The sequence below is a fragment of the Phyllobates terribilis genome, unplaced genomic scaffold, assembly GCF_046119375.1.
Source record: "Phyllobates terribilis strain yellow unplaced genomic scaffold, ASM4611937v1 Scaffold_3__8_contigs__length_932513732, whole genome shotgun sequence".
Classification (NCBI taxonomy): Eukaryota; Metazoa; Chordata; class Amphibia; order Anura; family Dendrobatidae; genus Phyllobates; species Phyllobates terribilis.
Genome location: NW_027362763.1, coordinates 81,531,920 through 81,559,203, shown reverse-complemented (window position 1 = coordinate 81,559,203; position 27,284 = coordinate 81,531,920).

The window sequence follows — 27,284 nt, the reverse complement described above, 5'->3', positions numbered from 1 at the left end:
GGAGACATTGGGGCAGGATGTCACACATAGAGATATACTGTGTAATAATGCAAAAGAAAAACAATGGAGCGTACCCTAATAGTAACTAGGACTGCGCTGAATGTCTATGAAGCAAAACCACAAATGTGCAAAAGCTGCAGAAATAAGTGCAAGGAAACAACGTCCCATATAAAAATGTGAAGCTATACTATGTATATAGATGTGTATGTGCAGTGTGTGTGTATATAGCTGTGTATGTGCAGTATATGTGTATATAGCTGTGTATGTGCAGTATATGTGTATATAGCTGTGTATGTGCAGTGTGTGTGTATATAGCTGTGTATGTGCAGTATATGTGTATATAGCTGTGTATGTGCAGTGTGTGTGTATATAGCTGTGTATGTGCAGTATATGTGTATATAGCTGTGTATGTTCAGTATATGTGTATATAGCTGTGTATGTGCAGTATATGTGTATATAGACGTGTATGTGCAGTATATGTGTATATAGCTGTGTATGTGCAGTATATGTGTATATAGCTGTGTATGTGCAGTGTGTGTGTATATAGCTGTGTATGTGCAGTGTGTGTGTATATAGCTGTGTATGTGCAGTATATGTGTATATAGCTGTGTATGTGCAGTGTGTGTGTATATAGCTGTGTATGTGCAGTATATGTGTATATAGCTGTGTATGTGCAGTATATGTGTATATAGCTGTGTATGTGCAGTATATGTGTATATAGCTGTGTATGTGCAGTGTGTGTGTATATAGCTGTGTATGTGCAGTATATGTGTATATAGCTGTGTATGTGCAGTATATGTGTATATAGCTGTGTATGTGCAGTATATGTGTATATAGATGTGTATGTGCAGTATATGTGTATATAGCTGTGTATGTGCAGTATATGTGTATATAGCTGTGTATGTGCAGTGTGTGTGTATATAGCTGTGTATGTGCAGTGTGTGTGTATATAGCTGTGTATGTGCAGTATATGTGTATATAGCTGTGTATGTGCAGTGTGTGTGTATATAGCTGTGTATGTGCAGTATATGTGTATATAGCTGTGTATGTGCAGTATATGTGTATATAGCTGTGTATGTGCAGTGTGTGTGTATATAGCTGTGTATGTGCAGTATATATGTATATAGATGTGTATGTGCAGTGTGTGTGTATATAGATGTGTATGTGCAGTATATGTGTATATAGCTGTGTATGTGCAGTATATGTGTATATAGCTGTCTATGTGCAGTGTGTGTGTATATAGCTGTGTATGTGCAGTATATGTGTATATAGCTGTGTATGTGCAGTATATGTGTATATAGATGTGTATGTGCAGTGTGTGTGTATATAGATGTGTATGTGCAGTATATGTGTATATAGCTGTGTATGTGCAGTATATGTGTATATAGATGTGTATGTGCAGTGTGTATATAGCTGTGTATGTGCAGTATATGTGTATATAGCTGTGTATGTGCAGTATATGTGTATATAGCTGTGTATGTGCAGTATATGTGTATATAGCTGTGTATGTGCAGTATATGTGTATATAGCTGTGTATGTGCAGTATATGTGTATATAGCTGTGTATGTGCAGTATATGTGTATATAGATGTGTATGTGCAGTATATGTGTATATAGCTGTGTATGTGCAGTATATGTGTATATAGCTGTGTATGTGCAGTGTGTGTGTATATAGCTGTGTATATGCAGTGTGTGTGTATATAGCTGTGTATGTGCAGTGTGTGTGTATATAGCTGTGTATGTGCAGTATATGTGTATATAGCTGTGTATGTGCAGTATATGTGTATATAGCTGTGTATGTGCAGTATATGTGTATATAGCTGTGTATGTGCAGTATATGTGTATATAGCTGTGTATGTGCAGTGTGTGTGTATATAGCTGTGTATGTGCAGTATATGTGTATATAGCTGTGTATGTGCAGTATATGTGTATATAGCTGTGTATGTGCAGTATATGTGTATATAGATGTGTATGTGCAGTATATGTGTATATAGATGTGTATGTGCAGTATATGTGTATATAGCTGTGTATGTGCAGTATATGTGTATATAGCTGTGTATGTGCAGTATATGTGTATATAGCTGTGTATGTGCAGTATATGTGTATATAGCTGTGTATGTGCAGTATATGTGTATATAGCTGTGTATGTGCAGTATATGTGTATATAGATGTGTATGTGCAGTATATGTGTATATAGCTGTGTATGTGCAGTATATGTGTATATAGCTGTGTATGTGCAGTGTGTGTGTATATAGCTGTGTATATGCAGTGTGTGTGTATATAGCTGTGTATGTGCAGTGTGTGTGTATATAGCTGTGTATGTGCAGTATATGTGTATATAGCTGTGTATGTGCAGTATATGTGTATATAGCTGTGTATGTGCAGTATATGTGTATATAGCTGTGTATGTGCAGTATATGTGTATATAGCTGTGTATGTGCAGTGTGTGTGTATATAGCTGTGTATGTGCAGTATATGTGTATATAGCTGTGTATGTGCAGTATATGTGTATATAGCTGTGTATGTGCAGTATATGTGTATATAGATGTGTATGTGCAGTATATGTGTATATAGCTGTGTATGTGCAGTATATGTGTATATAGCTGTGTATGTGCAGTATATGTGTATATAGCTGTGTATGTGCAGTGTGTGTGTCATGACATGATTATATTTAAATATGTCCTTTTTTTTTTTTTAAATAAATGTGTATTGTTGTTCATGAGAAAACAATAAGGCATCCCCTAAAAATAAGCCCTAACCCATCTTTTGGAGCAAAAAATTGATATAAGACCCTGTCTTATTTTTTGGAAAAACCCTGTACAAACTGTAAAAATTCAGTCAAACCCTCCTTTATCTATAGTGAAAATTTCTGCCACATAATCATTTTTCTGGCATGTTGTTAACAGATAACTTATAGTAAAAGCAGTGTGGACATGTAACCATCTATGTGGTCACATTCTGCTTATGGAGAAGGTCCTAGAGATGAGCAGACCAGCGCTGGATATAGATACGATGGATATGTCCTACCTGGTACATACTCCATGACCATGCACAGATGACGTGTAGTTGGAAAGGAGCACAACATGGAGGCCACGAAGGGACAATCTGCGAATGTTAGGATGTCCCTCTCTAGAAAGGCCCGTTCAAGTCTTACTGGATCTTTCAGCTTCTGCTTGTCCAGTTTCTTCATGGCGTATAACTGTTTGGAGTCTTTTTGGCGCACTAAGTGGACGGTTCTGAAGAGGAAGAAAATCGGTGGTTTATAATGTATTCTTACTAACAGTCTGTCTATAGACCTCATCACATCTCCTGTACTAATGGTGAATACTAGATGAGCTGCCGTCGCTACATAGATGATCTCCACTGGGAGGTCCTCATCCATGCCCCATCGTAAATGAATTGAATAATGACAATTAGATGTGCACAGAAGAGATGAGAGAATAAAATACAATGGATTAGAATTCTACTCAAATTTTACATATATCCGCATTGGCCAAAATGGCGAAATTTTTGTAATTCTCTTCCTCATGGATTCGGCAAAATGGTGACCGTTTGGCTACTATTTTCTAAACCTTAAAAGTCCGTCAAAATGTTAAAAAATAAACAAACTCTTACACTTACCTCTCTGGCTCCTCTATCTCAACCTTTTGGTCCTCACTGTACTTTCAAAGCTGCTGCCAGTGCTGAAGAACAAGAAAATGTCTAAGGCTGAGACAGGACTTCTGGCATTGATGACGTCTAGGAAGATTCTGCACAAACGCATAAAAGGTCATGGTGGCATGACATTGCAAATCTTCCTGCTCTTGCATAGAATCCTCCTGGACCTTCTCCAAGCTAGAAGTTCTGGCCCAGCGTGAGCGGCAGCAATCTGAAGACGCGGTGAGGATCGGACAGATGAGGCTGAGAAGCGGAGGGGTCGGAGAGCTGAGCAGTAAGGTCAGTATGAGTATTTTTTCCATTTTGTACATCTTACATTTATTAAGATCTGGGGTCTGGAGAGAACCCAGAGCGTAATAAGAGATATTACATTTGCCGAGTGATAACTTCTACGTCAATCACATTTCCCAGGAAAGTCTGCACGAAAGGCGAATGTGAATTATGCCAGATCCGCTCTTCTCTAGAGAACAGGGATGTGGACTCCAATAATTCCTCTATGGTAACACTGTACGGGCACAGAGACAGAGGGATCGTCATAAGGAGCCCTAGAAACCGAATATTATGCCGACATCAAGCTCACCCAAAAGCTCCACAGCTGAACTGTTTGATCTGTTCGTAGTCGCTCTTACAAGGATTTCTCCCTGGGTTCAATGATCCGATCAAGGCCTAGAAATAATAAGAAATGGCATTAAAGCATAAAATCTGCAGAAAGATAACATCTGTGGATGCCGGACCCCCACAGACAGCATTATGTATATGGGATATCCCCCATACACAGACATCACTGTACTGCAGGGGAGGAGACAGGAGATCACATAGCGGGGGCAGGAATAATAATGCCGCCATCACACACAATAGATCTGATCTACAAGAAGAATAGGGATATCCCCTTGTCATATGGGGGATAATATTATATGTGTAATTCACCCCCGTTACCTGATCATACACAGACGTCTCCGCTGATACTTACACTGACAGATTCCTGGACCTCGGGGGTCTCACATATTCCACCGTCAGTAATTGCCGGCACAGATATTCCTATAATAATGAGGAAACGTTTTGTATTAGACGATATCAGTACATAATATATAACATCCATATAAAGAAGGAGATGAGACGGGCTCTGTACACGGTGTAATACTGGTATATGGGATTCTGCACACAACGTATATATTTATGGCTCCTCCATAGATGGATATTCTGGACCATAAATGGCCATTGTTCAGGATCTGATTCATCCTAGAACAATTACATGATCGGGGACCTAGGAGCCTCCTTGTACATGATGGAGAAGAGCACAGAGGAGAGAAGCGGAATTACCTGCGCCCCCTCCATTATAGTCTATAAGGGGCTCCGGAGCCGTCACCGGCCTCATACAGAGGATGGAGAGTAAATCTACATGTTCTCTGCCGTTCTCTATAATATCTCAATATGTGAATGTAAGAATATTAGATGATTGCTCACCTTCCATCAGATCAGTGTTCAGCCCCTGCTGACTGGTATTAGGGTCCGGGATAGTCAGGTTTTCCCCCTCTTCAGAGTCACCTTCTGATGTTTCCTGTTCGTCACAATATGTACAATTAATGTATCATTTCACAAATACTACATCACCGTATACAGTCCGTCCTCGACTTAGAAACATCTGACTTACAAACGACTCCAAGATACAAAGGGTTGATGATGAAAAAAAAAGCTAATATTCACCACTCTCCTCTCCGGCCGCCCCGCTGCTCACCACCTATCGTCCAGTCCTCTTCTTTCCAATGTCATGTGCTACTTCTCCGGTCTCTTCACTATAGTGCAGGACTTCTGGCCACATTCAGGACCCAGATTTCACTGCTCATCATAAGGTCATAAGGACGAGACGGGAAGTCCTGCCCCATAGTGAAGAGGCTGGAAATGTGGCACACTATGATGGAATAAGAGGACCGGGTGGCGGACAGCGAGCAAAATATTATTGTTTTTTTTTACTCTTTCCATTTTACATTCAAATTTGGGTTACAAACAAAACTATAGGATATATCTAGTTCATAACCCAAGGACGGCCTGTACATAAGGCAGGAAGGACTAAACCTGGATCTATGGGATAATCTCATTACTGGACGGACTCTACATAAGGCACGAAGTACTAAACCTGGATCTATGGGACAATCTCAGTATTGGACGGACTATACATGGCCGCTCCCTCCAGAAAATCAACATGAATATATAAGGGACTTGTATCTACAACTGTTCTCTAATAACTTCTATTGTCAGAACTGCAGCATTTAGAAGAATGAAGATTGTGATGATGAAGTGAGACAGAGGTGGAAACACAACCTCTGCATCGCTGAGTACAGAATGTCACTACAGAGGGTTGAGCTGCAGAGACAGGCTGCCATAGAACATCCTGCGCCTCTGACATCATAAATCTGCCACTCTGCTATTTGACGGCTAATCTGGAGAAGATTAGACCAGGACGTGTGATATAGAAAGTGATGGATCCTTACCAGACGCTCCAGTGAGCCGGCCGGACGCTCCAGTACATACAGGACATTTTGTGCCAGTTGTATAATAAAGGCCAATTCTCCACTTGTGGATTTTTCTTCAGCCTATAAAGATGGAAATAAATAGAAAAGGAAAATCATGAGAGAACATGGAGGAGGCCGATTATGTCACCACTTTACTCCTGCGATCTGCTCTACAATTACTACATATCTAGTGACTTAGTGCCGGTTATATATTATATTATTATCGGCCTAAAGAACTATTTTATGTGAATAAACTTATATTCTGTTATTATAACTTTTCGATGTTTTATGCAGATTTCTGCCACTTACCTGTTGCACCAATGTCCTGATGTTCTTCTGTAAATGCTCAAGATATGCTGAGCTTATACGACCTTGCTGATATTTGGTCAGGCAGTCTCTCAACAGCTCCATAACCAGCCGGTAAGTGAAGCTGAGGACGCCATCGGGTAGCGGCAGCACAATGTCAGGGGCATAGGTGGTAAGAATCCCCTGCAGCAGTGCCAACACCTGAAAATTGTCTGAAGGAATTTCAGACATTTCAAATAAATCCAAATAAATCCAAATCGCAGTCAGTAAATCACTAGCTATGTAGCTAATCACCAACAACAATGACACCGGAATGTCAAAGTGACACTGGAGCTGTAAACACTGGCACAAGTAATGGTGGTGCATTATGATGTCATAATATCATCACGGAATGTTGAGATGTTACCATATATGGAGCTTCTCTCCATAAAAGGAAGTTGCCTAGCAACACAAGCAGCAACTCTATAGGCTGTCGGCAGTGAGCATTGTCAGAGGTAAAAATAAAGCAAGTGTCAGAGGCAAGCATTAATAAGTTATTAAAAAAAGCCCTGCATCCACTCCTATGTCACTAGGTAAAAAAATAATGACTCTACTTCTTTGGTGAATTATAACCCCCAGAATGCCCTGGAAGCTGCAGAAATTCAAGAAATGCTGTGAGTTGTGGTTCTCTCCAAAGGCAAAAGGATTGTAGTCAACCACATGTGACATAAATGGCCCCTATGGGATCTTCAAGGGTTTGTTCAGCGCCGCTTACTTCCATACTGGGAGGTGACATCACGTCTACAGATACATGATGGGACGGTGTAAGTGTGGCCGCCATCATGCCTGTGACTTGGTAGGTTCCTCAGACGGCAGCTCACTCACCTCCCAATGTGGAAGGAAGCGGCCGGAGAACACTTTTAATCTATAAAAGAAATCAAGATTCCACCAAATCCGTGTAGAATATTTTTTGTTCTTTTCACTACACAAAAAAAAAATGATGAAAACATCTCATGTACCGCGCACTGTTACCCATAAATATTGTAGCTCGTTCCATTAAAAAAAGCTCTTGCCTAAATCTAAGCAGAAAAATGAAAGTTATGGGTCAATGATTAAAAAAGCAAAATAAACTGGATATCTGTGTAATTGTATCAACCTGCAGAATAAAGATAATTTGTCTACAGTGAGCGGCAAAAAAAAGGAAAATAAAAAAGTGATGGAAGATTTATTTATTTATTCATCGTCACTCATATCATACCATTAAAAAAGAAAGAAACTGTAGTGGTGGTGAATTCTGATGTCATAATAGCGGTGATGTCATCATGGAATCTTGTGATGGAATCTTATATGGAGCTTCTCACCTTATAAGGAAGTTGCCTAGCAACAGTGAAGATGGTAAAACCATAGGGTGAGCATCAGTGCTTGTATGTAAGAGGGAGCTGTGGGCACCGGGCTCTTCTCATCAGTGAGGGGATTTATAAATATATTTATTAATATCTGTATACACAATAAAAATCATAATTACGTATTTATAAGAAATCCGGATTCAGGATCTAAAAGAAATATCTTTACTGAGGGTCCACGGACTGAAAGTCAGAAGCCCACGCCTCACCACCCCCCAACTTCCCAAGATGGGGGTCTCTACAAATATGACCCTGCCTGCACTCCTTATTAAAGAAATAGAAGAACTGGGAGGACTATTGAGTTACACCTTAGATATAGACAAAACTGAGACCTTATTATTAAGAAGCCCTTCAAAGCCACTATGGACAAAGAGATTCCAGTTCTGCTGGATTGAAACAGCGCTGAAATATTTGGGGATATACAGTGACATGTTAAAGTTTGGGCCACCCCCGGTCAAAATTAATGTTATAGTGAACAGCTAAGCAAGTTGAAGATGAATTGATCTCTAAAAGGCCTAAAGTTAAAGATGACGCATTTCCTTTGTATTTTAGGCAATATATATATATATATATATTGAAGTTGAAAAGAGGATGGCTTCTAAAAATGATAATGATCCTAAGCACATGTCACAATCCACAATAGACTTCAAAAGGAGCAAGCTGAAGGTTTTACAATGGCCCTCACAGTCCTCTGATCTGAACATCATTGAAAATCTTTGGCTCAACCTCAAAATAGCAGTGCATGCAAGACAACCCAGGAATCACACAGAACTGGAGTAAGGCTATGTGCCCATGATGCAGAAATGCTCCGGATTTTTTCCTGAGCATTTCTGCATCTCCCTGGCAGAAAAAACGCATGCGGATTGTACATGCGGATTGTACATGCGTTTGTTCTGCCAGGGACAAGCGTATGTCCCGCTTTTTTCACATGCGATTTCGCATGCGGAGTAATAAGCGCTTTTCCAACCAATTTTAGCATCACTTGGAAAAGTGCTTGACAACTTGGTCACACTATATAAATCTATGCAACCGTCATGAATTTATATAGTGTGACCAAGTAATAGTTAAAAAGAATGGTAAAAAAGTAAACATTATACTTACCTTCTGATGGCCCCCGGTCTCCTTCTCCGGTGCGTCCAGTGTGTTTGGCAGCTCACAGTGGTCTAAAAGGACCTTTCATGACGTCATTTAGTCATGTGACAGGTCACGCGACCGCCGACGTCAGCGGTCACGTGACCCTTCACATGACTAAATGACGTCATGGAAGGTCCTTTTAGACCATTGCGAGCCGCCGGGGACCCAGGACACACCGCTAAGGAGACAGGGGGCCATCAGAAGGTGAGTATAATGTTTTATTTTTTATTTTAAATTCTTTTTTTTTGCAGGTACCATGGTACCCAGGTCTGGATGAGAGTCTCCTCTTCTCCAGAACAGGGTACCATCCGCACATTGAGTCGCTTAATATCCTCATGTGCACATGTAGTCATGTGGATATTATACGATTCAATTCAAGTCAATGGCGGTACGCAAAATTAATGGTAGTGCTGCGGATTTTTACGCAATGATAATCCGCAGCAGAAATTTCCACAGCACGTGCATAGCACATGCGGATTATCATTTGGGAACATTGCAGACCTTCTACCAAGCGTTTTTTAAGCATTTCCGCGGCGGGATTGCAGCTGTGGAAACGCTTAAAAAACGCATCGTGGGCACACAGCCTTATAATCCAAGGAAGAATGGATGAAAATCCCTCAAATAAGAATTGAAAGACTTTTGTCTGGTTACAAAATGCGTTTACAAGCTGTGATACTTGCAAAAGGGGGCGCTACTAGGTACTAACCACACAAGGCGCCCAAATTGACGAAATTATGGCAAAATATCCAAATATAAGCCAGTTATATCACATCTGTCATCATCATTAATCTAACAAAACAAGACTGGGACCCCAAATCATTCAATGGCTTTCCAAAGTGAATATAATGAAAGGACAAGTATCCTTGAATGATACATTTCTCTATGCCCTTATAGACAATACTAAACACAAACTCCAATGACAAAATATGGAATATGGATGATCCAAATCTAACTCATTCAAACATATTGGATTCTTTAGTTCAAGCACAAAAATATCTTCAATCATCCAGGTATCTAGAAAAGAGGCTAAAAGTTTGTCCCAGGTCGTACCGGACCCCCTCAAGGGGATATAGAATGGGACTATACACAACAAATAACTCCAAAAGCAAATCTTTATCATTGCTTATGGGGATGTCCAAGTATCCAAACTTTCATTTGCAATGACACACTTCACTAATTTTGTAGCACAAGGTCATCTATGGTTCTATCTTTTGTTACATGAACCCAGAAATGTATCAATATAAGAAAGGGGCGAATAAATTGTTACAGGAGTGAAATCTGTTATTCACACCTAGGTCCAGAAACAACCACAGCCCTTCAAACTGTTTCTGTAAAAAATGTCATCATATCTATTCAAAACGGTCTGGGTAGAAGCTTCATTATCATTACATAAGGAAAATAAGCTTAAATATTAGAACAAATTCATAGACTGCACAAATGTTATTCAGTTTGTTTCTGTTGAAAACTGTTTTTGCTCCCACTTACTGCATAGTGCATTGCATGTTTACAATTTATTGACGCTTTTTTTATTTTAATGTTGTATTCCAATAAAAATATTTCAGGTTCTATAAAAAGAGCTTGATTATTGTATCATAATGATGATTAAAAGCCTGATGTTACCATTTAACTGCAGTAAATTTATCACTTAAACATGAGCTATGTATGAGGGAGTTGGACTCTGGGAAATTGAGGAGTCGGACATTTCTCTTCTCGACTCCACAGCCCTGCTATAAACACTGGTATAAGTAATGATGGTAAATTCATGGAATCTTGTAGTAATGTCATCATGGAATCTTGAGATGTTGCCTTATATAGAGCACCTCACCTTATAAAGAGGTTGCCTAGCAAGAAATAAGGCAGCAGTACTACAGGCTGAGCATCAGTACCAGATGCAGACATGGAGGAAAGAGCTGTGGGGGCTTTACTCCTCTGACCAGTGGGGGGATTTTTATGTTCTAAGATAAATCATTTATATCTGTTATACACAGTAAAATGTATATTATTACTAGTGATGATCAAGCACTAAAGTGCATGGGAGCTCGTTGCTCGAGTCAAGAAAATCATAATGCTTGGGTGCTCAACCCAAGTAGTGAGCCCAATGTGAGCCAATGGGAAACTTCAGCATTTTTTCGGCACCCCCCCCCTCCCCTGGGTCTGGAGGGGGCCTATAAATTGGCCATGATATGGGAACAGCATGGGGAAGACCCCTGGAAGCATCTCTGTCTCCCAGGCCACTGCTGTGAACAATATTGTCAGAGTATTATGCCACTTTTTTACGGACTCACAATAAATCATACAATTACGAAACCAAAATGGATTTTCCAACAAAAAATGTTAAGGAACATCCTTTCCAGGGTAATGACTTATATATAAGGCAAAATAAATAACCAAAAACAAAAATGGCTCCTCCACACCTTGGGCTATGTTCACAAGTAGCGTTTTTGATGCATTTTTGCACTTTTGCATTGCTTTCAATGGTGAAAAATACATTTACTAGTAAAAGAAATTTTAACATTTTACTACCTTATCTTGTCATGTGGTGTGTGAGACATGATCGGACAAATCCTGTTATATTTATGAAGGAGGGACTGTCAAAAGTCACAAAGCCTATATTTACAAGGTCATTAGGCGGCTCTTGCTATTGATAGAGGGCCAGCAGTCTATCCTCACTATTGTTAGAGAGCCATCAGCCGGCTATGCTTTGTTGTTCCCATTATAAAGGAGTGGGTCTCCTATACTGTTATTGCATATGCAGTGACTGCAATGGCTGCCAAAAATTAGGACACACTTCAATACCCCTTTGAAGAGACGTAGAGGAGGGCCTTATTAAAAAAATGTTCCCATTATAAAGTAGTGGGTCTCCTATACTGTTATTGCATGAGCAGTGACTGCAAGGGCTTACAAAAATTTGGACGCACTCCAATACCCCCTTTGAACAGACGTAGAAGAGGGCCACATTAAAAAAAATGTTCCCATTATTAAGGAGCGGGTCTCCAACACTGGTAATGCCTATGCACTAAGTGCAAAGGCTGTCAAAATTTAGGACGCAACCAAATACCCGTTTGAAGAGACGTAGAGGAAGTCCTCATTAAAAAAATTGTTCCCATTATTAAGGAGTGGGTCTCCTACACTGGTAATGCCCATGCACTAAGCGCATGGGCTGAAAAACATTTACCCATTGGGGGTATACATGACCATACTGTATAACATACAGAATGTTAGAGGTAGGCCTAAAAATATTTCCTACGGGCAACTTAAACACCTTTTAAAAAAATTATGTGGGTGTTGCATGATGGTCACCCTGTTGATATGGTGATGGTGGATGAGGAGAAGGAGAAGGAGGAGGGTGACATAAAACAGACAAAATCAGGAAGCGTATACCCATGTCTGGGTGTGAAGAGGTGCATGGGAATAGACCCCCCCAACAAAAAACACTGAATTTGACTTTATGTTCTGCTGCTATCATCCGGTGGTGTTGAGAAGTCTGGGTTAATCCAGCCCTTGTTCATTTTGATAATAGTCAGCCTGTCAGCATTTTCAGTTGACAGGCTGATGCACTTTTCAGTTATAATACCCCCAGTGGCACAATAAACCCGCTCTGACAAAATGCTGGCGGCAGGGTAGGCCAGGACCTCCAAGGCGTAGAGAGACAGTTCATGCCTCACGTCCAGCTTGGATACCCAATAGTTATAAGGCACAGAGGAATCACCGAAGACGTTGGTACACTTGGCAAGGTACTCCTTCAGCATCTTCCAAAACTTTCTCCTTCTTGTCAGAGTACCCCACGCATCAGGGCAGGGGCACTGGGAGGGTCTGAGAAAACTGTCCCAGACCTTTGACAGTGTTCCCCTACCTCTGTCACATCGTATTTGTGTCTCCCTCACCTGTACTCTTTGGTTGTCCAACAAACTGTGACCTTTGCTGCCAGCATTTTCAGATGGGAATTTTTTTAATAATTCTATAACAAGGGCCTTCTGGTACTGCAACATTTTATTAGACCGCTCTGCCCCGAGAAGGAGAGATAGAAAGATGTCCTTGTAGCATGGGTCTAGAAATGTGACAAACCAGTAATTATTGTTGGCCAAAATGCGTGGGTCACGGGAAAGGCAGTGGAACATAAAGTCAGCTATGTGTGCCAGACTGCCAACAGCCAAGACTTCCCTCTCCTGACCCAGAGGACCACTGTCCATGCTCTCCTCGTCCTCCTCCTTGTTCTCCCGCTCCTCAGGCCATCCACATTGAACAAACGGTATGACTGTTGTGTGCGTAGTACCGTCTGTAGTGCAGGAAAACAGCTCCTGTTCCTCCTCCTCTTCCTCATTATCACCCAATCCATGTTGAGATGAGATGAGGCTGGGCTTTGTGACATCACCTTGTATAGTTCCTTGCTCCATCTCATCGTGCTCCGCCTACAATGACTCCTCTTTAATTGTGAGCACAGAGCATTTCAGTAGACAGAGAGGCAGGATGGTGATGCTAATTATGGCGTCATCGCCGCTCATCATCTTGGTGGAGTCCTCAAAGTTTTAGAGGACGGCACAGATGTCAGACATCCATGCCCACTCATCAGCTCTAATTTGCGGAGGCTGACCTGAATACCGATGGGGATGTTGAAGCTAGAACTCAACAACTGCCACCTGCTGCTCACAAATCCTTCCCAACATATGAAAGATTGAGTTCCATCGTGTGGTGACATCGCACACGAGTCAGTGAGTTGGTATGGCTAGGGTGGGGGAAGCTGTAAGTGACTTCCTGAAATGGGCACACACGTGGCGTTCTTTCACAAGCAGGTCATGCAGATCCGTGTAGGTTTTGAGAAACCGCTGAACCACTAGATTTATCACATGGGCCAGGCATGGCATGTGTGCGAGTTTGCCAAGCCTCAGAGTCACAACCATGTTCCGGTCATTGTCAAACATGATCTTGCCTGGCTGTAAGTTCAACAGTGACAGCCACAGATCTGCCTGCTCTATTACAGATGTCAACAACTTTGCAGCGGTGTGCAGTTTGTCACCTAAGCATATCAGCTTCAGCAGTGCCTGTTGACACTTGGCCGAAGCAGTGCTATAGTGCTTCCAGTCTCCGACTGAAGTGGTCATTTCGGAGATGGAGGCTAATGAGGAGGAGTTTCAGAAGCTGTAGAATCTGAGGGCAACCCTGGTTGACCCTGGGCCCGCAATCCGTTCTGGCCACAAGCACTTGTCCACGTGCCCGTGGTTAGGTGGACCTTCCCAGTGACTGTGCTGGTAAGGGCACGTGAAATGTTCTGGGACACGTGCTTGTGTAAGGCAGGGACGGCACACCGGGAGAAATAGTGGTGGCTGAGGACCGAGTACCGAGGGGCACCCGCCGCCATGAATTTGCCGAAAGATTCTGTCTCCACGAGCCTAAAAGGCAACATTTCAAGTGCAAGCATTTGAAAAATGTGGCAGTTTAGTATTGTGGCCTGTGGGGCGTTAGCTGCATATTTGCCCTTGCATTCAAAGGACTGGGGTAGGGACAACTGAACACTGCGTTGTGACAAGGACGTGGACGTGGTTACTGATGGTGGTTGTTGCAAGTGTGCAAAAAGAGGCATCTTTGCCTGCGCCATGGACAGGGGATTGGTGTGCACGCACAACAGCAGAACAGGCAGTGGTGTCCCCCACAGAAACTGTTTCTGGACCCTAGCATTTGGTCCAATTAGTCAGGTGCTTTGCTGTCATGTGCCTGATCATGCTGGTGGTGGTCAGGCTGGTAGTTTTGCAGCCCCTGCTGATGCTGGCATGGCAGATGTTGCAAATGGCCTGTTTGGAATTAACTTGACAGTCTTTAAAAAAGTGCCAGACTATGGAAGACCTAACAGTTGGACTGGTAACTTCCCTCGTGTTGGTGTTCCGGAGAACTGTTGCCCGCCTTGTGTCTGTGGCCACCCCACTGCTTGTTCCTGCCTGTTGTGGTGCTTACACCTCCCTCCCCCTGTGTGCTGATGTCCTCGCTATGCATGTCACCTTGCCAGGTTGGTCAGTGACTTCATTGTCCACCACCTTGTCTTCCAAGTACGCACCCTGGGCCTCCTGATGACTTGCTGGCAATTGTGTCTCATCATCATCCACCTCTTGCGACAGTAATTGCATTTTCCCACCATCGCCTTCATGTGACTGTAGCTGCTCAAATACATGGGCATCGCTACATGTGATCTCCTCTTGCCCCGCTTGAAGCGCGCCGGCCGAGAGTCCTGAATCCCTAAATGGAAATGTGAACAGCTCTTCAGAGTGTCCAAGTGTGGGATCAGTTGTCTCCAGGCACTCGGCATGGGGGGAGAAAGGAGGATCAGAATGAGGAATATGCGGTCCAGGCTCACAGCTACTGAAACTGGACCATATGGAAGACAGGGTGGTGGTGGTGGCAAACTGACTGGAAACATTATCTGCTATCCAACCAACAACCTTTTCACACTGCTTTGGCTTCAATAGTGGTGTTTCGCGGCCCCCTTCAAAGTAGGGCAGGAAGGTAGGTCGACATGATATGGGTGCTTTAGTGCTCCCTCAGCAGGCATAATTTCAGCTTGCCCACGACCTCGGCCTCTGCGTGCACCATCAGCATCATGTCCTCTTTCCAGTCCCTTGCCACGTGCCTTGCCCATTTTAAATGGAGCATAATATTTGTCACGTTCCCAAAAATGTCAGGATTATTACCGCAGTAACATCGTATCACCTGAGATGGACAAGTTTCTCTGCTTCCACAATACAGCAATGCTATTAAAATCAAACAAATCTGGCTGTATGCTGCTAACAAGCAAATGGAGCAGTAAAAGTGGTGTATTATATCGCTTTTCAACCAAATAATTAGGATTAAGCGCAAAAAGAATATTAAACCTGTTATCTAAGGCTGTGGATATGAGTAACAGCAGCAGACAGAAAGTTCAATGGATTTATTGTGCTGTATACTCTCTCCACAAACTCTGCCTAACTCCTGCTATCACCAGTAATATATGCATCTGGATTAGTCCTTAGCAGGACTGTTAGTATAGATGTATATTGCTGTGGAATACCTGACTAAATCAACCGCCAATTCTCTCCGTCGCTCAGCAGCAGCTCTCCCTACTCTGCCTGTCTGAAGGGTAGACTGTGACGAGCATAGGGTCCCGGGTCTGATATAGACCTGATGACGCTGTGCGGCCAGCCAATCACTGTAATGCCACAACCAACATGGCTGCAGCATTACAGTGACGAGTGGCGAGTACCGAGCAGTTGCGAGCACGCTCGCTCATCGCTAATTATTACTCACCACCACACCCAGGTCTCTATTATAAATAACCCTGCCTGACATTAGAGAAATTCTACATTTTAAGTTAATTCTTTTTAATTCTTTCTACAAAACAGAAAAAAGAGTCGAAATCAGTGGAGCTCAGGGATGTTTAGATATTTAGCTAATTTTTTCTGAGCAAGTGACAGATCCTCTATAATCTTGGGGAATGAAACACTGGTCCTAATAAATCTCCTCCTACGTTCTCCGATCACCACCATATTTGTATTCCAAGAGCCTCAAAGCACCGGAAAGAGAAAATAACTGAAGAATCAGGCGCATTCTAATCTGTAACCATGGAGACACATAGGCTGCATAAGAGCTGTATACACTACACAAGATTTACAAATTTGTTTCATTTTTTATTTTAAGGAACCAAATAAAAAAAAATACTGTAAAAGATCTTCTACAACTAGAAATGATTCCAGGATTGTCTTTCCACTATATATACAGTATATACTCACAACACAAAGGTTAACTAATAGTTTTAATGATTTTAATAATTATTTGTAAAAATATGAGAAACATTTATATAAAAATACAACAAATGATAATAAATATTTCAATTATAAAACAAGAAATACGTCTTATAATAATATTACTCAGCGATTTATAAAAGTAACAAAATTCTTGTCGCTGCTGCTGCTGACGACCAATCAGATTTCTGCCGTTTTGCCTCTTGCAGTGCGGAATCGATGGCTGGAATCTGACTGGTTGCTACGGGCAACACTTTCATTATTCTCTACACTGTATAAATAATCCTTGAACTCTCGTTGCCGATAGCAACCGATTAGAATTCAGCTTTTACATTTGTAATTTACCCGAGATAAATAAACGTGATTTCTGATTGGTCGCTAGGGGTAACAAAGACGCTACATGACAGCTGAGGCTCCGTGACAATGGCGTCTGTTACTCCAGGTACTGGATGATGGGCCGGACACAGGTGCAGCCCACCGTCACCAGCTGCTTCTCCAGCCTATAGGTGGGACACATCCTCTCATCTCACCACGCAGGACCAGGATCTCCTGTCTGATGGGGACTGAGTTCATGCTGAGGTCCACATGACCCTCCGGGTCCAAACATCCGCGGTGGAGACATCGGGCCTCGCTGATGACCGCAGGGAATCTGTTATTGTCCACATTAGAGCTGGTGGAAGGAGATGAGAGAAATCAGGACACAGCAGTAACCATGTTTAGTCCCCCATACTCCGGCCTGCTGACCCCCATATATCATTATTATTATTTCTGCCATTACTCCATGTACATTCACCTGTATTCCCATGGAGAGATGGAGCGGCTCCGCACACTGTCCGCCATTACTTGTGCAGAACTCCGACTGCCGACCTTCATATCCACCTTCACACGTGGAGGAAATGTGGTGTCCGGTGTGAAGAGACATCCCCCGCCGGACACTAGAGGGGCCTCCCAGCCATCAGCGCCAGGGACCTGATCTTCTCTTCCATGGACACAAGAGATGAAGATCAGAAGAAGCAAAGTGGAGAAAACCTGAGGACAGAAGATGTCACACATATGATAGGGGACATTGTGGAAGTGTCAACATTATGTAGTGGTATAAGTAAGGGTTAAATAATGGATCAATAATATACACTAATAATATTCATACTCGTATGTACCTATCCCAAAGATATGCAACAGCGCTCAAGCCAAGAGCAACCAGATATGACTATATAACACATATAAGAAAGTCCAACATTCTAAGTGGAATTCATTCAACAATATATTATATTGTCATTGTATCATAACACAGGATAACAAATAAAATGGTGGTGGCCCCAAGCAAGTGCTGCACTCACTATTCTGCTGGTGCAGTCACTATGTACATACATTACATTACTGATCTTGAGTTACATCTTGTATTATACTCCAGAGCTGCGCTCACTATTCTGCTGGTGCAGTCACTGTGTACATACATTACATTACTGATCTTGAGTTACATCCTGTATTATACTCCAGAGCTGCACTCACTATTCTGCTGGTGCAGTCACTGTGTACATACATTACATTACTGATCCTGAGTTACATCCTGTATTATACTCCAGAGCTGCACTCACTATTCTACTGGTGCAGTCACTGTGTACATACATTACATTACTGATCCTGAGTTACCTGCTGTATTATACTACAGAGCTGCACTCACTATTCTGCTGGTGCAGTCACTGTGTACATACATTAAATTATTGATCCTGTGTTGCATCCTGTATTATACTCCAGAGCTGCACTCACTATTCTGCTGGTGCAGTCACTGTGTACATACATTACATTACTGATCCTGTGTTACAACCTGTATTATACTCCAGAGCTGCAATCACTATTCTGCTGGTTCAGTCACTGTGTACATACATTACATTATGGATCCTGAGTTACCTCCTGTATTATACTACAGAGCTGCACTCACTATTCTGCTGGAGCAGTCACTGTGTACATACATTAAATTACTGACCCTGAGTTACCTCCTGTATTATACTACAGAGCTGCACTCACTATTCTGCTGGTGCAGTCACTGTGTACATACATTAAATTACTGATCCTGAGTTACATCCTGTATTATACTCCAGAGCTGCACTCACTATTCTGCTGGTGCAGTCACTGTGTACATACATTATATTACTGATCCTGAGTTACATCCTGTATTATACTCCAGAGCTGCACTCAATATTCTGCTGGTGCAGTCACTGTGTACATACATTACATTACTGATCCTGAGTTACCTCCTGTATTATACTACAGAGCTGCACTCACTATTCTGCTGGTGCAGTCACTGTGTACATACATTACATTCCTGATCCTGAGTTACATCCTGTATTATACTCCAGAGCTGCACTCACTATTCTGCTTGTGCAGTCACTGTGTACATACATTACATTACTGATCCTGTACTGATCCTGAGTTACATCTTGTATTATACTCCAGAGCTGCACTCACTATTCTGCTGGTGCAGTCACTGTGTACATACATTACATCACTGATCCTGTACTGATCCTGAGTTACATCTTGTATTATACTGCAGAGCTGCACTCACTATTCTGCTGGTGGAGTCACTGTGTACATACATTACATTACTGATCCTTTACTGATCCTGAGTTACATCCTGTATTACACTGCAGAGCTGCACTCACTATTCTGCTGCTGCAGTCACTGTGTACATACATTACATTGCTGATCCTCAGTTCCATCCTGTATTATACTCCAGAGCTGCACTCACTTTTCTGCAGGTGCAGTCACTGTGTACATGTAGCACCCTGAGGATTCGGCTGCTACAGGGGTATTACACCTCAAGCCAGAGGTGTGGTATTCCACTCCCGGGTGAGGATGGAGTGTGGAACTGAGCTCAGTAGGCTGCATGCACTACATACATCCCATTTCCGGGGGACAGACCAATGGTACTCCCACTAGAGAAATGTGCAGGTACGACAGTGTCTGTCCCTGGCTGGAGTGGGAGGGGGGTGGAACATCCCAGTAGTGTAGGGGCAGATAGGGGGAGCAGTCTGGGTAATGCTAGGAGCTCATTGGGTGCTGGTCACCTGAGCTCACACATAGAGGGAGTATATAAGGTGGGAACCATCTTAGATCAGGGTCAGTCTGTCAGAGTTGAGTCAGAGAAGCAGAGCAGCTCAGCCAGCTCCAAGGCCAAGAGAGAGAGAGAGGAGAAAGAAGGACCCAGAGGGGGAGAAGAGGGAACTCCAAGAACCCAAAATTAGACCAGAGGGTGAAGAGTTGGCACAAGGGTACCGGATCCCAAGCTGGTGGAGGGCCCTAATCCTTAGCCAGAGACCGGAGGTCGTGGGCAGGATCTGCCACGACCACCCACTAAATCCACCCGGAAGGCAAACCGTGAATAGGGTCAGGGAACCCAGAGACAAGGGTTTTACCAACAAGAGGCCCGAGGGAGCCGGACTTAGGTGGATCCCTGGTGGGGAAGGCCAGAGAGAAGGACAAGTCAGAAAGGGAGCTCGGGACCACGCTCCGGAATCGCCTGGGGGTTGGCCGAGTCCAGGACCTGGTGGACGCAGCACGGCTCGGGCGGTCACTCAAGGCCGGAGTGACCAACACAAAAGCAGTAAGTAAAACCCTGAACTGCACAGCCCGACTCGGAGTCTTATTACTACTCTCACTGCACCACCACAACCACCACCCTCTACAGCTGACCCCCTGAGGCTATACCCCTCCCGTTGGGGGTTATACTACCTGAGCTGCGCACACACCACCAGCCTCAGCGGACCCTGCTGCAGCGGCGGCCGTACTGACCGCAAATCAACGGGTGGCGTAGTCGACACTAAAGAACATCCAGTAACATCTGTAGGACTGCCACACACTGAGCTTGACACCCTGGGCACGGACCGGGTCACCGCCACTCGGAGACTACAACCCCCACCTGATCCGGCTCCGGGTATCCCCCAAACAACACTGGCCCAGGGGGCGCGTCAACTTTGGCGTAGTCGGCAGGATTACGTGCCCGCAACAACCGGGTACTGCGTGCCTGAAGAAAAGTTCACCGTTACCTTAACAAGAAGTCTCCCGCCGGTTCCGGAGGGTCCCCGCCAACGGACCCCATCACAGGTCGTTTCCCGCCGGTTGTCCGCCATTTGCAGCTTTTTCCCGCCATCCATGGAGTTTCCCGCCACTGGGAGACGATTCCCGCCATTTCCAAAGATTTCCCGCCTTGGAAGAGCGGACGCCATTATGGGCGTGCCAGAGGGTGGCAAGAGGCCACCTCCCATCGTGGGCCAGGTCGAAGAATGGCGCCAAAAGCGGAAACCGCGCCCACCAACAGAGACTGTGATGCTGGAAGTGTCCATCAGCGTAAGAGAACTGCCCCTGGAACTGACAATCACAAAGTTGCCCCGGGACCACCTTCAATGTGGGCGGAGACAGAACAAGAGAGCAAAGATGGGTGTCGCCTGGAGCAGTCTGGAGAGAGCGCACCCGGAGACAAGAAGTCTGGAGAGGAGTCCAGAGAAAGCCTACCCGGAGATGGAGGGAGAGTCAGGCAGCACCGACCCAGTGGTCAGGAGCCTGCTGCAAGCAACAACCCCACTAGGCTTAGTGGAGATCCTAGCACAGCTCCCCCGAGACCGGGAGTGTGCACAGACTGCGCTGGAGGGCCTCGCACGGAGGATGGCCCGGGTGCAGCGAGAGACGTTGGCGGAGTGGAGCCGAGAGATGGCCCAGCAGACCGAAACCCGTCAGCGGAGCACGCCACCCGAGACGAGGAGACAGACCGCCTCTGAGGATGGTGCAGGAGGACTCAAGGCCGGAGACGGCGCCGAGAAGGGAGCTGAACGGACGGAGGCAGGTAAAGGGGACGTCTCTACCCCGAGCCGGGAAACCGTGTGCCTGCCCCAGCTCCCCGTCGCAGAGCCCGAAATTCCCCCTGCCGTGCCCGTCGCTGCATCGTCACCGCCGCAGACTAGGCCTCAACCGGAAACCGCGGCCGCGACCCCTGTGACGTCACGCGCTTCGACCCTGAGCGCGGCAAAGCAGGAAATACCATCGGCCTGGTCGCAAGGCCTAGTACACCCGGGCGCCGCCATTCCAACAGCGCCCCCTACCTCCGCGGAGCCACCAGCCTGGTCGCAGGGCCGAGTAACCACGGGCGCCGCCGTACTTACGGTGCCCTTTTCCTTTAGCGTGCCCCAAGCCTGGTCGCAAGGCCTGGTCAACCCGGGCGCCGCTACCACTACAGCGCCCATAACACCTAAAGTACCGCACCTGGGTGAGGACCTGTTCGCCCAGCATACGTGCCCGGATGGGCAGCCCTTCATATGGCCACCGGAGTTTCACCATCCCCGACTCCGGAAAGAAAGACCCCTAGATGAACCCCTGATTCCGGTTCCGAAGCCCGTCAGGAGGACCCAGCCCCCGCTAGAGGAGACACAGTTTGAGTGGGACCCCACCGGAGGAGACCTCATGGGGTTCACTCAGGAGACTCGGGCGGCCGCAGCGGAGCGTACAGAGTGCTGCCGCCAGCAGCTCGAGGTCTTCGAGAAGGAGCGGAGAGAGAGGCGGGTCCGGGAACAGCAAGCACAGATAAGGAGCGCGGAGCAGAAGAGCCGGACCAGGAGGAACCCCTGTGCAGCTCATGGTCCCCGTACCACCGGGACTGTGATTAAATTCAACCTGCAGCATGGGTGGGGCTTCATAAAAGACCATCATACCCCCGGCGACGTCTTTGTCACACGCAGAGACGTAGAAAGCCATCTGCCGGAGGGACACAGAGGTCGTGACCTGTACGTAGGGGACGAGGTCACCTTCACCCGGCACAAGTGTGCCAAAGGACCCTACGCCCTCCATGTACATCGCCTGACGGAGGAGGAGCTGCGGTGTGAGGAGGAGCAGGAGGACCCGGACGGGTCTAAATCCAAAGAAGGAGCAGGAGAACACCGTCGTTAAAGTACGGTAAAGAGACTGTAAATAGTTACCCATCGGGGTACAGTGAACTGTTGCTGCTTTAAATAAGTCCCCGTTGGGACAAGAGTGAACTGTTAACCCGTGTGTCCCTATTCCCATTACCTGGCCGAGGACTGAGAGCGGCCATATTCCCCTTGTATATAGTTGCGCTTCCTAAGGCGCCCCCTACCGGTTTTATAGTAAACTGTTGTTTTTCTTAAAGAGACTGTCACGCTTTTCCCGGTCACAAGTTGCACCGTGGCCGGAGGAGCAAGAGTGTTTACAAGGACGTTATTTATGAAGAGTTTTTATGAAAAGTTTTATGTGATGTTTTATATGTTCATGTTTATGAAAAAAATTGTATGTTTTGGATGTTTTTATATCTTACAGCCCGAGGACGTGCTGTGATTTACCAGGGGGGAATGTAGCACCCTGAGGATTCGGCTGCTACAGGGGTATTACACCTCAAGCCAGAGGTGTGGTATTCCACTCCCGGGTGAGGATGGAGTGTGGAACTGAGCTCAGTAGGCTGCATGCACTACATACATCCCATTTCCGGGGGACAGACCAATGGTACTCCCACTAGAGAAATGTGCAGGTACGACAGTGTCTGTCCCTGGCTGGAGTGGGAGGGGGGTGGAACATCCCAGTAGTGTAGGGGCAGATAGGGGGAGCAGTCTGGGTAATGCTAGGAGCTCATTGGGTGCTGGTCACCTGAGCTCACACATAGAGGGAGTATATAAGGTGGGAACCATCTTAGATCAGGGTCAGTCTGTCAGAGTTGAGTCAGAGAAGCAGAGCAGCTCAGCCAGCTCCAAGGCCAAGAGAGAGAGAGAGGAGAAAGAAGGACCCAGAGGGGGAGAAGAGGGAACTCCAAGAACCCAAAATTAGACCAGAGGGTGAAGAGTTGGCACAAGGGTACCGGATCCCAAGCTGGTGGAGGGCCCTAATCCTTAGCCAGAGACCGGAGGTCGTGGGCAGGATCTGCCACGACCACCCACTAAATCCACCCGGAAGGCAAACCGTGAATAGGGTCAGGGAACCCAGAGACAAGGGTTTTACCAACAAGAGGCCCGAGGGAGCCGGACTTAGGTGGATCCCTGGTGGGGAAGGCCAGAGAGAAGGACAAGTCAGAAAGGGAGCTCGGGACCACGCTCCGGAATCGCCTGGGGGTTGGCCGAGTCCAGGACCTGGTGGACGCAGCACGGCTCGGGCGGTCACTCAAGGCCGGAGTGACCAACACAAAAGCAGTAAGTAAAACCCTGAACTGCACAGCCCGACTCGGAGTCTTATTACTACTCTCACTGCACCACCACAACCACCACCCTCTACAGCTGACCCCCTGAGGCTATACCCCTCCCGTTGGGGGTTATACTACCTGAGCTGCGCACACACCACCAGCCTCAGCGGACCCTGCTGCAGCGGCGGCCGTACTGACCGCAAATCAACGGGTGGCGTAGTCGACACTAAAGAACATCCAGTAACATCTGTAGGACTGCCACACACTGAGCTTGACACCCTGGGCACGGACCGGGTCACCGCCACTCGGAGACTACAACCCCCACCTGATTCGGCTCCGGGTATCCCCCAAACAACACTGGCCCAGGGGGCGCGTCATACATACATTACATTACTGATCCTGAGTTACATCCTGTAGTATACCCCAGAGCTGCACTCACTATTCTGCTGGTGCAGTCACTGTGTACATATTTTACATTACTGATCCTGTACTCATCCTGAGTTATATCCTGTATTATACTCCAGAGCTGCATTCACTATTCTGCTGGTGCAGTCTCTGTGTACATACATTACATTACTGACCCTGTATTGATTCTGCGTTACATCCTGTATTATACTCCAGAGCTGCACTCACTATTCTGCTGGTGCAGTCACTGTGTACATACATTACATTACAGATCCTGAGTTCCATCCTGTATTATACTCCAGAGCTGCACTCACTATTCTGCTGCTGCAGTCACTGTGTACATACATTACATTACTGATCCTGAGTTACATCCTGTTTTATACTCCAGAGCTGCACTCACTATTCTGCTGGTGCAGTCACTGTGTACATACATTACATTACTGACCTGAGTTACATCCTGTAGATCTTTTATTATAAAAATGAAAAACATAACAAAATTAATAACAAGAAAATAAACAATGTAATGAACTGGTCCAGCCGCTCCCTCTCTCCTCACACACATATTATACATATATACACAATAATAACTACCTACACCATGACATCTGGTCCGGTTACCAAACAAATAATAACAATATAATAAACAATAACCGACAAATTATATACAAACTAATATATACATTCTTTTTTTTTTTTTTTTTTTTAAATAAATAAAATAAAATAAATTAAAATAAATACTAACTATACAAATATATACAAGACAAAACAAAACCCCCCACACTCAAGCCCACCAGTCCCTCCCCGGCACTGACCTGAGAGCTGGTCCTGCGCCTCAGTCCATGTCCAACGTCCATAGGCCAGATCAGGCAGTGCCAGTTTTTCACCCAAATAACCAGTGTCCCAAAAGATGAACCCACCTCCCCCCTTTTCCCTCCACCCAACCTAACACCTACACCCAAACCCATATATACAATATATACAGAAACAAACAATACAATAACCACAACTGACAAAGCCCAAGTTCGGTGCCTGCAGCCCTACATCACTGTCTACTGATCAATAAAACAAAAATCTATGGTGTCAGCAGCAGCCCACCACCAGGAGAGGAGATGACCAGACTAGGGCACACTAAAAGAAAAGCCCCTCCAGAGGAGAGCGGCCCTCCGTGTACCCAGTCTCTCATACTCCAGAGAACGCACCTTCACCAGGTCACCGAGTATGGTCCTAAACACATCGTCCACTGGGAGGATTTTCCGCTGCGTCGATACTAAGCACCGTGCGTTCCACGTGTGATACCTAACCACTGTGCTAACTAGAAATAAGGTGCAACGGTCCCGACCACCCAGGTCCCCGAATGCTCCATAGGCCCATTCCGCATAAGAGAGACCGGCCAGCCAGGGCCAGCCAATGGAGGTGCCCACCCTGTTGTACACCTCTGTGTTAAAGGGACAACGAAGCAGGAAGTGGTCCATGCTTTCAAGCATGGTACCACAATGCTCCCGAGGACAGTTCCTGTCCTCAGAGCTCCTACACTTCAGATTGTCCCTCACACACAGTTTCCCATGGAAGCAGCGCCAAGCCAAGTCCCAAACCTTCGAGGGGATCCTGATAGAATTCAAAAGATGCAGACCCACCCCAAGATCCCGACTTGGGCAATCCCTGAGCGCCAGAGGCCTCTGAAAATGGGTCAACAGAACCCTTTTGTCAAGGAGCTTCCTTGGCAGAGTCCTGACCTCCCGCATTCCCAGACCCCACCGGCGAATTACCTTCAGAACCACGGTAGCGTAAGCCGGGAGATGTCCATGCGGTGTGCGGAGATCCTTCACTTGCCCTCCTGTCTCCCATTCCTGGAAGAAAAGCTGAAACCATCCCTTACAGGAGAATACCCACAGAGGAGCCCTCTCTTTCCAGAGGTTTGCAATATTGATCTTAATGAAGGTATTCACAAGGAATACCACAGGGTTGACCATACCCAACCCTCCTAGTCTCCTCGTACGGTAAGTAACCTCCCTCTTGACCAGGTTCAGTCTATTCCCCCATAACAGTTGAAAGAACAAACTGTAGACCCGAGTCCAGAGAGGCTCTGGCAAGATGCACACACTGCCCAGATAGATCAGCAAAGGGAGCAGGTAAGTTTTGATCAGGTTTATCCTTTCCCTTAGGGTCAAAGACCAACCCTTCCATTGGTTCACCTTCTGAGTGGTGATCTCTAGCCTGCTGTCCCAATTTTGTTTGGGGTAATCCCCCTGGCCAAATTCGATGCCAAGAACTTTTGCAGAGACTTTGGGTTCTGGAAGGGTGTCCGGGAGATCAAAACCAGGATCTCCTCCTCCCAGCCAGAGACTCTCACACTTATCCCGGTTGATCTTAGACCCGGATGCCTCCGAGTAGCGATTTACCTCTGACATCAGCCATTCTGCCTCCCCATCAGGGGAAACAAAAACGGTGACGTCATCGGCATACGCCACCACTCTCAGAGTGGCTTCCGGTGCTGCCCGGTCCATCCCGATCCCAGCCAACGGTCCACGCTCCACCCTCCTAAGAAGTGGGTCAATCGCAAACCCGTACAGTAGCGGGCTCAAGGGACAACCCTGGCGAACACCACACCCAACCTCAAAAGAGCTGCCAATCCAACCGTTCACAAGCGGGAAACTCTCTGCCCCAGAGTACAAGGTCTTAAGCCAATCAACGAACCCCCCCGGCAGGCCATACCTCAGAAGGACAGACCAGAGGTACTCATGATTAACCCGATCAAACGCTTTTGCCTGGTCCAATGACAGCATGTACCCCTTCCAGTGGCCACCCCTCCCCTGCTCCACCGCCTCTCGGACACAGAGTACAGCACTAATTGTACTGCGGCCCGGAACAGAGCAATGCTGGGCTCCCGAAAGGAGCTGGGGTGCAAATTTCACCAGCCGATTAAACAGCACCTTTGCCAAAACCTTCCTGTCTGCATT